Source organism: Lepisosteus platostomus, chromosome 5 (genome assembly GCF_059453375.1).
Source record: "Lepisosteus platostomus isolate fLepPlt1 chromosome 5, fLepPlt1.hap1, whole genome shotgun sequence".
In the NCBI taxonomy this organism is placed as follows: domain Eukaryota; kingdom Metazoa; phylum Chordata; class Actinopteri; order Semionotiformes; family Lepisosteidae; genus Lepisosteus; species Lepisosteus platostomus.
The window spans coordinates 47031515-47048367 of NC_142615.1; the positions used below are offsets into that span (position 1 = coordinate 47031515).

Genomic DNA, 16853 nt, shown 5'->3' on the forward strand with positions numbered 1-16853 from the left:
TTGAGGAAAAGGAAAAATGACTCTGTTTTCTCCCCGAGCGAGGAGGAAGGAGAGCATGGTGATGGGGACAGCTGGAACCCCTCCACCCCCTTCCTTGAACTTAGTTCAAGACTTTAAACTCTCAGACACATATAGACGTACAGATGCAGCCATTCAAAATGGGTGAGGTATTTCACGGCATACCGCGACACGCCCACCGGGGTATCACGCGGTATCACGTGTGTCACGTGACTAGCTATCCGGCGTCGCCTTGTAAAACCGCCAGGGGGAGCTTAACCTCTCATGTACAGCATTCGAGCCTTTAATTTTGAACTGTGTATTACAGCATGTTAATCATCAGTCATTCAAATGTTGGTATATTTTATGAAAGCAAGATTGCTCAGTTGGACAAAAGTACACAACCTACCTTTATCAGAAATATTTATGCATCAAAGCCTTTACTGAAGATATTACTAATAGTATTAATAATGGATGACTTTGGACAAGCTGTATACTCAAAGTATAATTTCTTTAGCACATTTGTACAAGCACTTGGAATCTGTCCAAGCCATACTTTGTCAGGCATTTTGTTTTACTTCAACGGGCATAAAAACTTCCTTGCTTTTAACAGGGCGTTTCATAATTTCTAACTACGAAAATGATTTAAAATGCGACACCTATCATGAAAAGAAAAAAATACACACCAGTATTCCATTTCTCCCTAAACATTGTAAGCTTCGAAGTCTTTAACTAACGTGATACCGGAGTCAACAAGCATACTTTTAGAATTTGATTTAAAGGGAATATAATATGGAATCGCGTATCTCAAGAATTTAATAACGGTATGATTATATCCGTGTACTGCGGGAGGGCTGTTTCGCCTGCCTGCTTATGCGAGCTGTCTTGTAGCCTACTGGTCTAGGTGCGTGACTACCAACTGGCAGGTTGTGTGTTCGAATCCAGCTGGTGCTGGACCTGTCAGTTTTATTTATTTATTTTTTAATCGCGTAACATAAACATATTACCATATGCAAACTGTACTGTATACAATATGTATATGTATATTTAATGTCTTAACTGTGCCCGTTTAAGTATTGAATATTCATATCTAATTTTACCACTGAAGGGAAATCTTAACATAAACATACAGTATATGGCTGGTCTCGGTACTTTAAAGAAAAAAATACACACCAGTATTCCATTTCTCCCTAAACATTGTAAGCTTCGAATGAAACCACTACATAAAGACATAAATATAGAAATCTTAAGATTTGTTTTATTTAATGTTGGTAGCAGGATGAACTCTCAGAGTGTATATTTTGTCGCAAAGTTGCTACAAGATGTTAACAGTGAAAAAGGTATTTAGAAATGAGTTATTTCAAGATGAAAAAGAAAACATACACGAAACATGGTTTCATTACGACCAGAATCGGTCTTGAGATATTTTTAACTTGATTTACAGTATTTGAGAGGTATGTCTTAACACCGATACTACAGTGCTTAAGTACTGCTCACGTATATGTTTCTAGGTTTATATTATGCATTTCATACGGTCAGATTACTTTTGAGCAACTAATAAGAAGCGCTAAACGGTATGCGTTTTAGTTTCGTTTTTTGCTGGAACCCGTGGATTGATTAGAGATATCAAGTACATACAAGTCATTTTTTAAATGTTGTAGTTCATCTTGAAAAAATGTTACGAGTACATCATCTATCAACAATTACACAGGTTCTGTTTCCATATTGCGGATTTTGGTTAGGTACAGTATTATCAAATCCAGTGGCGCTGTGTGTTACTTTACTGAGTCCCAATCTGTGATTGAAACCTATAAAACTGGTTTAATTCGTCACAGCCAGCACTCTTCAGGTGTGAGGGTCTTCTGCTCAGAATGAAACGCTAAAATGTTTGTGTATATTCTAATGGTAGTGGGGGCAGGGTGTGTGGGAACAGGTTTGTTCTTCACACCTGAAACATTTTCTCTGAAAGGATTTTCTTCGCAGTTTAACCGATCTTGGTACAGCATGTTACAGTTTACTAATATTAACCATATTAATTTTAAGTGCTTAATGTAAAATCTTGTAAAAATATATTTTCATTGTTCAAATATACATTAATATACATTAAGTCTGACTATCATATAATAAGTTAAATACAAAACTAAAGAAAAAATAGGGTTAAATATAATTCAAAATATTTTGCTAACAATGTTAACTGTTTATGAATAATAAAATGTATTAACTAAGGAGTAGGATGGCACAGTTGTTAGTATGTTTTTTGTTTTGTTTCTTTTTCATAAATACAACAGTAGTACCTGATGTCTCAGTGGCTTTCAAAATTAAATTATGCATGCAAACCTGTGAACTAGAAAGATAACTAAGATTTTAATACTAATTAAATGACCGCGGGCACTTCCCACCCCCTCTACATTCTCAGAGTAGAACAGACTAACCTTCTAATGAAAGACGGTCCACCCCCCACGGACAGGAAAAGTGCCCACAGGCACTTAAACTTAATATGGTCAGTAACGGAAAACAGTAACATGGTAAGAAGGAGCACGTACAAACGTTTTCGAAATAACCACATGTAAGACTCTGATCCTAAAAATGTTTAGGGAGAAAGTGGAATACTGGTGTGTATTTTTTCTTTAAACTACCAATACCAGCCATATACAGTCTGTAACGTAGGGATTTCTATATGTCTTTATTTAGTGTTTACATTAGTGACAAAGGCTAAACTTTTAGCTTCAGTAACGTGTACATATCTCCCCTTTTTATAAAACGACTTGGTTGAAAACTGTTCCAGAGCCACTGTTGTTTCATCAGTGAAAAGTACATCATGAAATGCCTCTCCCTGTTCAACCCACTGGAAAAAAGAAAAGGAGCATAAAGCTTCTGATGGTCATAAACGATATTCATTTAGGAGCAGCATCAGAGGTATGTTTTTAACTGCACTGCATTGGAGAGAATACCATAGTGTGTTTTTTTTTTTACTCCCTGGCGGAAACTGGCTTCCAGAAGAATCAGTATGGCTCAGAGATTAAATAAAACTTCACAGACATTAACGAAGAGCATAACGCGTGTACTGTAAACACTGCAAGTACAACCCAACTCTCTGCAGGAGTGCTGGCTGTGACGAATTGAACCGGTTTCACGGATATTTTCAAAGTAGGAGGCGAGATTTCCAGCGAAAGACACCCCCCCCCCAAAAAAAACCCAGTAAATACAGTACTTACTAGTTAAAGGCTAGGCTCCCGACTACGGCGAAAGGAACCCTTCTTTCATTAGAAGACAATGAACATATTTTAGCCCTGAATGAATTAATAGCAAACATGGTTTACATAAAAGACATTTTTCCAAGAAAGTTTAGCCTTTATCACTAATGAAACCACTAAATAAAGACATAAATAGAAAAATCTTAAGATTTTTAAAATACATGACTTTGCTAAAATTTATTTGAAAATAAAAACAATTACAACCGCCAGGGGAGAGAGAGAACAGGGGAGGGATGTTGGTTTTGCATAAGGGGCGGGGCTATGGAAAGTAGGTATGTTTGGGAATGTGTAGTTACATGTTCTGGCTGTTTGTGAATTATCGTTGTTGAGTATGGAGGTATTGATTTTGTGTAATGCTTTATGTTGAAAATTGAGGTGGATTTTGTTTATGATAAACAGGATAAACTGGGATGGGAGGAAGGTTTGGTTTTGCATAAGGGGCGGGATTATGATAATTGGAGGACTTTGCGAGTGTAAAATGGTTTGATTATTTGATTTTGTATTGTGGTTGTTATCTATGTTTTTGGTTGGTATTATGTTTATATGGTTGTTTTTGTTGGTTGGTTGTTATTATGGTTATTAATAATACGATCTATAGTTGAAATCTGAGCCTAAATAAAAAGAAAAAGCAAGTGATTAGGTTTATGAGCAATCTAATTACTTATTCGTTTAAAAAGCTATATAAAATAAAGTTTATTATTAATTTGCTGGACAGAGCGGTGAACATTATTATGCATAAGACAAAGATAACGATCCTGATCAGTTTAGAAATCTGTGTACGCTGTAAGGTTTTTACTTCTTAAACTTTTAAAATACACGTTTTGAATAGAAAGAAATCCTCTTCCTGGTATAGCAAACCAGCACGTCTTTTTTCTCCAATCAGAGGGGTGTCAGATGGTGTCAGCCAATCACCGTAGCAACGGGTGACTGTTCTCAGGCGGTAGATGTAAACAGCTTAATGTTCGTGTTAAATATTTTTTTTTAATTAAAATTCATTCTATACAGCAATCGCATATTTGGGTACCGTTTCATAAAACTTTCATGCTTAAAATGTTTAGGGAGAAATGGAAGACTGGTGTGTATTTTTTCTTTAAACTACCAAGACCAGCCATACACAGTACAGTTTACATACATACAGTAATGTTTTAAATTAATATCGTTTATGACCTTCAGATGCGTTATGCTCCTCTTCTTTTTATGCTCAGCTACTAAAATTTCCCTTTAGTGGTAAAATCCATATAAATATTCAAAACTAAGCGGATTAAAATGTGCACAGTAAAGACATTAAATGATTAAATCTATGCACTACCAACCAATGCACCACGAGTGCCCCTGTCGGTCATTTTGGCCAGCCAATCACTTGCCCTGCGGTACCCTCAGGTGCCCCGCGGTGGCTTGTGGGTAGGTTACCGTACCGCGGGTTTTTACCGCGCATTTTGAATGGCTGCATCTGTATATATCCCACAACAGCAGGATATACATGGTCAGGGAGGAATAGCAGCTCCAGAATTGACTATTGCTTTGTCTCAGAGAGAGTGAAAGTTGTTCGGGTCACTCTTCAGGCTGTCTTCTTCTCAGATCATCAGGCTTTAGGGTGTAGAGTGGAACTCCAGGGCGGGACTGTCTTTGGCCCAGGCCTCTGGAAACTCAACACAAAGCTGCTAGAGAACGAGGGGGTAGTATCCCGCTACAAGGAGAAACTATCACAGTGGCTGTCCTTGCAGTGTCTGTACGGGTCAGTAGGAGAGTGGTGGGAGGAGGTGAAGGTGAGGACAAAGGCCTTTTTCATGGCTGAGGGAAGGAAGGCTGCTGCCAGACGGAGAGGAGTGCTAGCCAGGAAACAGAGGCAGCTGCAGCGTCTCTACACGATGCTGCACAGTGGCTTCGATGTGCTCGATGATATCACCCTTTTAAAAAAGGACATCCGGAGCATAGCCAAAGAAAGTAGTCGAGGAGTGCTGTTAAGAAGCAGAGTGCAGTTCTTGGAAGAAAATGAGAAGTGTACTCGCTTCTTTTTCAGGAAAGTGGCAGGCTCCAAGTCTGTCATGGAAAGTGTAGTTGATGAGGAGGGACGAGAGAGAACAGAGCCGAGTGCTATCCTCTCCTGCACCGAGGCCTTCTACTCAAGACTGTACAGCTCTACAGAGGTAAAGGATGAAGAAATTCATTTTTTTACCTCAAAGCTAGAAAATGTTTTGAGTGAAGAAGATAGGGAAGTACTTGAGAGGGATTTGACAGTAGAAGAGCTGAGACAGGCTATGGAGAGCTTACAGAAGGGGAAAACTCCGGGTGCTGACGGGCTCCCTAAAGAATTTTATTGCACCTTTTGGGATCTGCTTCAGGATCCGCTACTGCTCCTATTCGAGGAAAGCTATAAGACAGAATTGCTGCCTGACTCCTTAAGAGAAGGCACTATCTCTCTCTAGTTTAAGAAAGGAGCAAAGAATGACATAAAGAACTGGAGACCCCTCAGCCTGTTAGGCGTGGACACTAAGATCCTGTCCAAAGCCCTTTTCCTGTGCCTACAAAATGTAGTGGCCTCACTGGTAGGGAAAGAACAGACTTGTGGGATAGCAGGACGCCTGATGAGCGACAACCTGGCCTTGTTGAGGGATGTCTGTCTGTACTCAGAGGACCACTCCCTCCCTCTGTGCATTTTAGGTGTAGACCTAGAAAAGGCCTTTGACCGCCTAAACCGGCAAGTACTTAACATCGGTACTTGAGCACATGAAGTTTGGCCCCATCATGAGAAAGTGGATTAACCTGCTGTACACAGGTAGCAACAGCAGAGTAATGGTTAATGGCAATAGATCACGCCCCTTTGAAGTCTGTTCAGGGGTGAGGCAGGGCTGCCCATTATCCCCCTTGTTATTCGTTTTGGCTATGGAGCCCTTAGCCTGTGCCTTGCGCCAGGATCAGGCCATTAATGGGATACCAGTGCCTGGAAGTGGGGGAGAAGAGGTAAAGACATCTCTATACATGGATGACGTCACCCTGCTAACTCTCTGACAATGCCTCAATTAGCAGAGGTCTGCAGTGCTGTGATTGTTTCTCTTTGGCTTCCTCTGCAAAAATTAACAAATCTAAGAGTGAGATTTTTTATCAGAACTGGAGGGAGCCAAAAGAAGGACATGATCTCAGGCTGCAAGAGAAGAGAATTAAGGTCCTGGGGGTGTATTTTGGAGAAGAGATGGGAACAGTAAATTGGCAGAACAAATTGCCAATCTTAAACAAAAAACTGATGCAATGGAAGGACCGAGACCTCACCATGACAGGGAAGGTGCTGGTCATCAAAGCCCAGCTCTTGCCTGTCTTGAATTTTCTGGCTTCTACCTTCCCAATCCCACACCTTGTTGCGGTGGTGCTGAGGAGATTGATGTTTCAATTTCTATGGGGTGGGAAACAGGAAAGACTCAGAAGGGAAATAATGTACAGGCCGCTACCCTGAGGGGGTAAGTCTGTCCCAGATATTGCTACGAAGCTGCTGTGCATTTTCCTGGCCTCTGTGCTGAGAGGCTTTGCAACAGCACCTGCAGCGCGCACCTGGACTTATTTTTCCAGGCTCTGGGTAGGTAGGGAGGTGTTCAGAGTGTGGGGTGTCAGACCCAAGCTGGATGTCCCACTCTCTGACACATGCCCTGCAATTTATGGGACAGTTGAAAGTTTTCTAAGATCTCACCCAATTGGCCATATTCCCCTCCGAGATGTCAGTGTCCAAAAACTGGAAGATTTCGTTGCACCCCAGAACAATAGGCAGACCCCTGTGGGCATTTTAACATCAGCCCAAACAAGGAAGGTGTGGAAACACACATCCTCTAAGTTTCTGTGAAACATTCACAGAGATTTAGCCTGGAGTGTCGTCCACCAGTGCTTACCGGTGCGAACTTTCTTGTACCGTAGGGGCCTCACCCCCAGCCCTCGCTGCATTAGGGTGGGCTGCAGCGAGGAGGAGACTGTGACCCATCTCCTGTGGTCCTGCTTTTTTGCTAAGGCCTTCTGGGTACAGTTTGAAGATTGGTTGCAAGCTCTCTCGCCCCAATTTACCCTGACCGCTGCTTACGTCATATATGGCATCTCTCCTGTCAAACTTCCTCCTGACTTGTTTGACAGGATCTGGGCCGTGGTGAACAGTGGGAAAGACGCCCTGTGGAGAGTGAGGAACATGAGGCTGTTCAAAGGCATCGAGGTCCCAGTCAAGGCAGCAGGTAGCCTGGCCCTGTTCATCACCCGAGAGAACTATTACCTCAGAGATCTGTGGAGAGAAGGGAGGGAGGAAGCAGAAAATCTGTGGGAAATAGAGAGCATAGGTCAATATCTCAAGAAACTGTGAAAAACATTATCATGTTTAAGTAAAGAATGTGATTTGCACCAGAAAAAAAGAAAATTGTTGCTATGTAACTGTTACAGTGTCAAAATGTAATAAGATGTGATCATATATACTGTTTTAAGTATGTATATTAATGTAAAGCTTTCTGATTTGTGATATCCTGTATTTTTTTGTGAAAAGAAAATAAAGTTCTTAAAAATCGAATCGGTTCACCCAGAGCGAGGCTCGGCCATTGCACTCCGGCTGTGCTGACCCCTGCGAATTCCCCAAATGTGGGAATCTCGACTGCATAATTTCTGGTAGTGGGGGACTGCGTTCGCGCTCTCCCCTGATGTGCTTGGTCCAATATCAGATACGGAAGAGTTATGACACCACGTGCTGCGATAGGATCCCAGTTCGAAAGCCACTGCTGGTTCCCGGTTTCTTTTAGTTAGAGGTCCGGAGAAGCATTTCAAGCTGGTTACACTACTCCTTCCGGACATTCATTCCCTTTTCAAAGTCAGTCGTTTTGCTGTAGTCTGCATTATTTAGGCTGATTATCGAGGTTAGCCTTTATTTGGTCAGTGGGGCCTCGGTACTGTATGCTAATTCTCAAGACAGTTTCACCTGTTTTCTGGGTGAACCTCCTTCTTGATCAAGATATCTCCCCTGCCAGGTAAGTATAAGCTGTACAAGCCCCTGCAAGTGCCCCGCACCCACAGCACAAAGCGCGCAGCCTAGGCCTGCTCCTCACCCCGCACACCACCGCCTCCTGCTGGGCCCACTCTTTCGCACACTCACACGCCACACTAACACTCAAAAGGGTGGGCAAAACGAGAAAACGAGCGCGCCGTTGCCTACACATCTGCAGTCGCCAATGTGCATTCGCAGCATTTCCCGGGATGCAATTCGGCCTCATTTGCATAACACCAGACCGGCAGATCGCTACACAAGCTCGCGTCATGCGCCTGCCACACACCGAACAAACACCGGAGCCCTTTCAGCATTTTCCAAAAAACGGGTGTCATGGAAATATAACTATCAAGGAAGCCACAAGAGAGAGTTCTCACCTGAGTAAGGTCTTTATTTCAATATTGCAATATTGGGAGCCCTGCTGCCACTTCGCAAAGTGCAACCAGAGACTCAATTTGTTACAAGCAGTACAGGGTTTTTATAAGACGTTGCGCTGTAAAAAAGTTCAGCACTTGGTCCCTTCTAAAACTTCCCCTTTCTCTAAGAGAAAACAGATTACATCATAGAGCGAGAGAAGAAAAACTAGATTTGTTATTCAAAGCTTATCAGTTACTTTCAGCTAATTCTAATGACCCAGACAGCATATATTGTTTTGGTACATTGTCTTCTAAACTAACCTAAACAGTGTACTTTGTTGACGAACTGTTTTCTAAAATTCTGCACGTACTGTAGCATAGCAGTTATATCCTTGAAATATTATCTAAAAGCACCAATATATTTTTTTGCAAAGCTCTCTACATTTTTAAGAATCAATTAACTCATTAGATTTCCACTTCACTACAAGCTCGAGTCGTGCGCCTGGCACACACCGAACAAACACCGGAGCCTTTTCAGCAATTTCCAAAAAACGGGCCTGCTCGCCTGCCCACAAGGCTCCGTCTCTTACCCGCTCTCCAGAGCCTGCTGCCTTCTGTGTTGTTCTCTCGGCACCGCTGCAGAGGACACAACTCCTGCAGCGTGGGGTGAAAGTTTCCACGCTCCGCCGCAGGGAAGGCTCGCTCCGTGCGCACACGTCCTTTCAATGCCAGTTCAACAAGTGCTCCGCATTAGCAGCATCGGGGCTCCGGCGTGTCGCACCTCACCTCACCGCGCACCTCGTCTCGGGGGCCGGCTTCAAAGACAATACAGCAAACACAGCGGGGCGGGGGAAGTAGACGACACGACACATGCAGGTACATTCAGCTCCAGCGGGAACGAGTCATTTGTCGGTCTTTTCAAGTGCTGGGAGCCGAGCAATCCTTCGCTTGTATCATTTCTCCCCGGTGACTAGATCTCACCCTGCGACTCTCGACTGGGCTCACCCATGGCAGCCCAGCAGGTGTGAGCCTAGCCGGCACCCGGATGGGAGATTCCCCCCGGAAAAGCTCAGGTTGCTGCTGCTCCTGCAAGAGGTGTGACTGGGACCAGTAGGGAGCGCTCACCCTACGGTCTGTGTGGCTTTCTTATGCCCCAGCATCCTGATGGCGACACTCTGCTGCACAAACAGGCGCCGTCCTTCGGGGGAAGCGTAAAACCGAGGTCCTGACCCTCCTTGGCCATTAAGAAATCCCAGGGCGTCTCTCAAAAAGAGACGCTGGGGGTGTCACTCTGGTGTAAGTGTTCCCCTTTACCAATCAGTTGGGGTCTCCTCCTAATCCCCGTCTCATATATAACAATCAATGACTAGGCCCCCCTGTCCCGCGATATTGTACTTGTCTCCTGGCCTCTGGCTGGCGCCGTGAGATTTATTACTCGCGCAAGAGACCGGGGCAGAGCGCGAACGCGGTCCCCTGCCCCCCACAAAGTGTGCGCTCCAGGTTCCCTCTCGGGGCTCTGCAACACAGCGGAAAGGCAGCGAGAAGGAGCCTCTTGCTCTGACGCCGCAAGACCACAAGAGGGCGGAGGCACCGCACGCCCGGCCGACGTGTTGGACTGGTGCACTTTATGTGCTGAAATAAACACGCGACAGCCCAGAAATGTTTTGAGTGCTGTGCACTGGAGGTTTTTGTCTTGTGAAGACTTGCCTTGTGCTCCTCCGAGCAGTTTGTTTGTTCTCCTCCAGTGCGGGACAAGCCAACACAAGGGAGCACATTCGCCAACATCCAGGTACGCAATGCGATTTGGAAAGAGGCTCCTTTCCAAAGAGTTGCACACGAACGATCCTTCAGTCCCACTCGGGGGGCACGGAGCCCCAGCCACACACAGCTTCAAGTAGCGAGTCAGGCGCCATGGCTTTTGCTTGTGGCCACACCACCCTGAATGTGCCTGATCTTGTATGATCTCAGAAGCTGAGCAGCGTTGGGCCTGGTTAGTACTTGGATGAGAGACTGCCTGGGGATACCAGGTGCTGCAAGCTTTTGCTCTCTCGGCCAGCAGGGGTCGCCGTTGGTACCGTAAGCTTTGGGAGGAAAACCTGGAGGATGGAAAGGTGATCTATAGCCTCATCTCTAGAGATGTTTTGTTGCTATGGCATGTGTGTGACCCATATAAAAAAAAAAAACGTTTGTAAAACGAATATCGAAGTTGCCTCTAAATCTGCAAATGAAGATGAATCGATAAACCACTTGTTTTTCGTATAACTATACATATATTCATTTATTACTGATTTCATTCATTGAGCACGGATACAATAGAGGTACAGCCATTCACTGCTTGACATGTCTGCACTGGTACAGAACCTAGGAATCAGAAAACGGGTGAAACTGTCTTGAGAATTAGCATACAGTACCGAGGCCCCCATGACCAAATAAAGGCTAACCTCGATAATCAGCCCAAATAATGCAGACTACAGCAAAACGACTGTCTTTGAAAAGGGAATGAATGTCCGGAAAGAGTAGTGTAACCAGCTTGAAATGCTTCTCCGGACCTCTAACTAAAAGAAACCGGGAACCAGCAGTGGCATCGACTCCTTTCGAACTGGGATCCTATCGCAGCTCATGGTGTCGTAACTCTTCCGTATCTGATATTGGACCAAGCACATCAGGGGAGAGCGCGAACGCAGTCCCCCACTACCAGAAATTATGCAGTCGAGATTCCCACATTTGAAGAATTGGCAGGGGTCAGCACAACCGGAGTGCAATGGCCGAGCCTCGCTCTGGGTGAACTGATTTCGATTTTTAAGAACTTTATTTTCTTTTCACAAAAAAATACAGGACATCACAAATTAGAAAGGTTTACATTAATATACATACTTAAAACAGTATATATGATCACATCTTATTACATTTTGACACGGTACCAGTTACATAGCAACAATTTTCTTTTTTTCTGGTGCAAATCACATTCTTTACTTAAACATGATAATGTTTTTCACAGTTTCTTGAGATATTGACCTATGCTCTCTATTTCCCACAGATTTTCTGCTTCCTCCCTCCCTTCTCTCCACAGATCTCTGAGGTAATAGTTCTCTCGGGTGATGAACAGGGCCAGGCTACCTGCTGCCTTGACTGGGACCTCGATGCCTTTGAACAGCCTCATGTTCCTCACTCTCCACAGGGCGTCTTTCCCACTGTTCACCACGGCCCAGATCCTGTCAAACAAGTCAGGAGGAAGTTTGACAGGAGAGATGCCATATATGACGTAAGCAGCGGTCAGGGTAAATTGGGGCGAGAGAGCTTGCAACCAATCTTCAAACTGTACCCAGAAGGCCTTAGCAAAAAAGCAGGACCACAGGAGATGGGTCACAGTCTCCTCCTCGCTGCAGCCCACCCTAATGCAGCGAGGGCTGGGGGTGAGGCCCCTACGGTACAAGAAAGTTCGCACCGGTAAGCACTGGTGGACGACACTCCAGGCTAAATCTCTGTGAATGTTTCACAGAAACTTAGAGGATGTGTGTTTCCACACCTTCCTTGTTTGGGCTGATGTTAAAATGCCCACAGGGGTCTGCCTATTGTTCTGGGGTGCAACGAAATCTTCCAGTTTTTGGACACTGACATCTCGGAGGGGAATATGGCCAATTGGGTGAGATCTTAGAAAACTTTCAACTGTCCCATAAATTGCAGGGCATGTGTCAGAGAGTGGGACATCCAGCTTGGGTCTGACACCCCACACTCTGAACACCTCCCTACCTACCCAGAGCCTGGAAAAATAAGTCCAGGTGCGCGCTGCAGGTGCTGTTGCAAAGCCTCTCAGCACAGAGGCCAGGAAAATGCACAGCAGCTTCGTAGCAATATCTGGGACAGACTTACCCCCTCAGGGTAGCGGCCTGTACATTATTTCCCTTCTGAGTCTTTCCTGCTTCCCACCCCATAGAAATTGAAACATCAATCTCCTCAGCACCGCCGCAACACGGTGTGGGATTGGGAAGGTAGAAGCCAGAAAATTCAAGACAGGCAAGAGCTCGTCTTTGATGACCAGCACCTTCCCTGTCATGGTGAGGTCTCGGTCCTTCCATTGCATCAGTTTTTTGTTTAAGATTGGCAATTTGTTCTGACAATTTACTGTTCCCATCTCTTCTCCAAAATACACCCCCAGGACCTTAATTCTCTTCTCTTGCAGCCTGAGATCATGTCCTTCTTTTGGCTCCCTCCAGTTCTGATAAAAATCTCACTCTTAGATTTGTTAATTTTTGCAGAGGAAGCCAAGGAGAAACGATCACAGCACTGCAGAGCTCTGCTAATTGAGGCATTGTCAGAGAGGAGCAGGGTGACGTCATCCATGTATAGAGATGTCTTTACCTCTCCTCCCCCACTTCCAGGCACTGGTATCCCATTAATGGCCTGATCCTGGTGCAAGGCACAGGCTAAGGGCTCCATAGCCAAAATGAATAACAAGGGGAATAATGGGCAGCCCTGCCTCACCCCTGAACAGACTTCAAAGGGGCGTGATCTATTGCCATTAACCATTACTCTGCTGTTGCTACCTGTGTACAGCAGGTTAATCCACTTTCTCATGATGGGGCCAAACTTCATGTGCTCAAGTACCGATGTTAAGTACTGCCGGTTTAGGCGGTCAAAGGCCTTTTCTAGGTCTACACCTAAAATGCACAGAGGGAGGGAGCGATCCTCAGAGTACAGACAGACATCCCTCAACAAGGCCAGGTTGTCGCTCATCAGGCGTCCTGCTATCCCACAAGTCTGGTCTTTCCCTACCAGTGAGGCCACTACATTTTGTAGGCGCAGGAAAAGGGCTTTGGACAGGATCTTAGTGTCCACGCCTAACAGGCTGAGGGGTCTCCAGTTCTTTATGTCATTCTTTGCTCCTTTCTTAAACAAGAGAGAGATAGTGCCTTCTCTTAAGGAGTCAGGCAGCAATTCTGTCTTATAGCTTTCCTCGAATAGGAGCAGTAGCGGATCCTGAAGCAGATCCCAAAAGGTGCAATAAAATTCTTTAGGGACCCCGTCAGCACCCGGAGTTTTCCCCTTCTGTAAGCTCTCCATAGCCTGTCTCAGCTCTTCTACTGTCAAATCCCTCTCAAGTACTTCCCTATCTTCTTCACTCAAAACGTTTTCTAGCTTTGAGGTAAAAAAATGAATTTCTTCATCCTTTACCTCTGTAGAGCTGTACAGTCTTGAGTAGAAGGCCTCGGTGCAGGAGAGGATAGCACTCGGCTCTGTTCTCTCTCGTCCCTCCTCATCAACTACACTTTCCATGACAGACTTGGAGCCTACCACTTTCCTGAAAAAGAAGCGAGTACACTTCTCATTTTCTTCCAAGAACTGCACTCTGCTTCTTAACAGCACTCCTCGACTACTTTCTTCGGCTATGCTCCGGATGTCCTTTTTTAAAAGGGTGATATCCTCGAGCACATCGAAGCCACTGTGCAGCATCGTGTAGAGACGCTGCAGCTGCCTCTGTTTCCTGGCTAGCACTCCTCTCCGTCTGGCAGCAGCCTTCCTTCCCTCAGCCATGAAAAAGGCCCTTGTCCTCACCTTCACCTCCTCCCACCACTCTCCTACTGACCCGTACAGAAACTGCAAGGACAGCCACTGTGATAGTTTCTCCTTGTAGCGGGATACTACCCCCTCGTTCTCTAGCAGCTTTGTGTTGAGTTTCCAGAGGCCTGGGCCAAAGACAATCCCGCCCTGGAGTTCCACTCTACACCCTAAATCCTGATGATCTGAGAAGAAGACAGGCTGAAGAGTGACCCCAACAACTTTCACTCTCTCTGAGACAAAGCAATAATCAATTCTGGAGCTGCTATTCCTCCCTGACCATGTATATCCTGCTGTTGTGGGATATATACATCTATATGTGTCTGAGAGTTTAAAGTCTTGAACTAAGTTTTGCAGGGCCAGTGAGCTGGAATCCAATTTTATCGGAGAGCTAGACTGCCTGTCTGTGTGCTCTAAGATACAATTAAAATCCCCTCCCACTATCACGTCTGTGCTACATAACAATAGGGGGAAGAGTGCCTTGAGTAGCTCCACCCTTCCTCCCACGTCAGTAGGGCAATACACATTGATTAGACGCAGGTTAACGGTCCCCCATTCCACATCCACACACAGCAACCTGCCATCTATGACCCTCTGAATACTTTTCAATTTGAATGCCCATCCTTTGAAAAGAATGGCCACGCCAGAGGCTCTGTTGTTATTGTCCCCTGACCAAACAGAAGGCCCTTTATCCCACCTATCTTCAAAGCTTTTATACCTCTCTTGATAGGCTAAAGCACACTCCTGCAACATCAACACATCTCCCTCTCTCTGCTGGAGGTAATCAAAGACAGACTGGCATTTAACTCTGTCATTAATACCTCTGGTGTTAAGAGAAATTATGTTTAGAGCCATATTACATAAGAAAGTGGAACCAGTCTTTACAAAACACATTTCTCTTCTGTCTCACCTGTTACCTTCTTCTTTTTCTTTTTCTTCTTCCAATTTCCTGCCAGCCATCCTCTGAATGAGCCTTCATCAGGGTGGCAGCAGTAAAAGCGTTCACGGAGTCCATTTCAAGGAAGGGGGTAGAGGGAGGGGTGGAGAGGTTCCAGCTCTCCCCATCGCCATGCTCTCCTTCCTCCTCGCTCGGGGAGAAACAGAGTCCTTTTTCCTTTTCCTCAAGTCCAGCTCCTGGGAGCACTGAGGGGAAAGAGGTGCAGCCGATGCACCAGTCTCCTCTTCCCCCCCACCCACCAGCTGCTGCAGATCCTCTGGGATGGACTGGATGGAGGAGAGGAGGGCATCTGTAGCACTTGCAGAGTCTGAGAGAAGCAGCTCCGCTGAATCCTGGGTATCCTCGCTGGACCCGCTCCACCGGGGGGCCCCACACTGGCCCTCGTTCTGAGCCCTCTCCACACAATCGACAAAATCGGGCTACTGAACTGGAGAAAATCTCCTCTCCAGAAAGTGCAAATATCATCTTGGAGAGTATAAATCCTATTGCCGAAGGTCAACACTGTCTACCAGAGTCACCCCTCCCACCTCCGGCAGGTTTCCGAGCTGCAGCGATGATCAGTTCGGCTCACACGCAAGAGGTCCCCGGTTGAAAACATGCGCCCCCTTTTCTCGTACGTTTTGCACATGATCGAGTGGTTTATATGTGGCTCCTTCGTACATGGTGCTGATCTTTTGGAAAGCAGGAGGCAAAACTGACACGTTCCCATACCAGGAGTTGAACCCCGGTGAAAAATCAGGAATCATAACCACTAGACCATATGGGAGCATACAGCCATGCTGTTCCGTGCGTCATGTAAGCAAACTGTAATTGCTGCCTTCATGACCTGCTTGGTGGAGAAAACATACAAGAGAGTTGGCACTCAGAGTGTCGAAGGGTCGATGTATACTAGGGCTCAGTTGAAATACAACGTCAGGACTTTTCCGACTAGTGTCACACGAAGAGAGTACATCCTTCCCACCCCTCTGCGTCTGTCTCGGTAACTCGCTGTGATCGTATAGTGGTCAGTATTTTGTGTTGTGGCCGCAACAACCCCGGTTCGAATCTTTTTCTTCAATGACTTACTAAGGATCTTCTTCACATTCGCCCATGCAGGGGAAGCCAGTTACACCAAAGCAAACGCAGGAAAGTGCATTTCAAGCAGAGACCAGGAGGGACTTGTTTACACCGAGAGTGGTCGGAGAATGGAACAATGCGCCCAGCCCTGTTGCTGGAGCCGATTCTTGATGAGATTTTCGGCTCACTAAGAGGCCCCCGCTGGATGCTAATCGTTCTGTTGTTCTCGCAGGTGCTGCGCTGCTTTTGAGCCGACAGAGCTCGTCTTGCTCTGTAGGCACAGCCCAATTGCAAATGATCGGTACGCGTACAGAAGGAACGTGCGTTTGGTACAAGAGTGCATGAAGGCACCGGAAATACATTGGGAACAAATGACCAGTCGCTCAAGACCTCTGTAAACTACAGGAGCGTGCAATAAGAGGCTGTTCCCGCCCGGTCTCAAACTGGGGACCTATCACATGTGAGGCAAACGTAATAACCGATACACTACGGAAACCTGCAGGGGCTGCTGTTGGTGTCTCGCATGCGTTTCGGGCTGAGAAAGGGAAGCGTCACTTTAGGCAGGGGGCGCTGGAGAGAGGAACAAAGGGCGTGATGAAACAAAACACGGAAACCCAGGATCGAACCAGGGACCTTTACATCTTCAGTCTAATGCTCTCCCAGCTGAGCTATTTCGG

At 45.6% G+C, this 16853-nt stretch overlaps 1 non-coding gene and 2 pseudogenes across 1 annotated transcript; 2 read left to right on the top strand and 1 right to left on the bottom strand.

The window, feature by feature from the left end:
* Positions 1 to 7773: 7773 nt before the first annotated feature.
* On the top strand, positions 7774 to 7909 carry LOC148667569 (U1 spliceosomal RNA; annotated as a pseudogene).
* A 2617-nt stretch (positions 7910 to 10526) lies between these two features.
* Positions 10527 to 10645, top strand: LOC148667570 (5S ribosomal RNA; annotated as a pseudogene).
* A 624-nt stretch (positions 10646 to 11269) lies between these two features.
* LOC148667571 (U1 spliceosomal RNA) lies at positions 11270 to 11439 on the bottom strand. The gene has a single exon (XR_015938684.1). It is a non-coding gene; the product is annotated as a U1 spliceosomal RNA (small nuclear RNA).
* Positions 11440 to 16853: the final 5414 nt, after the last annotated feature.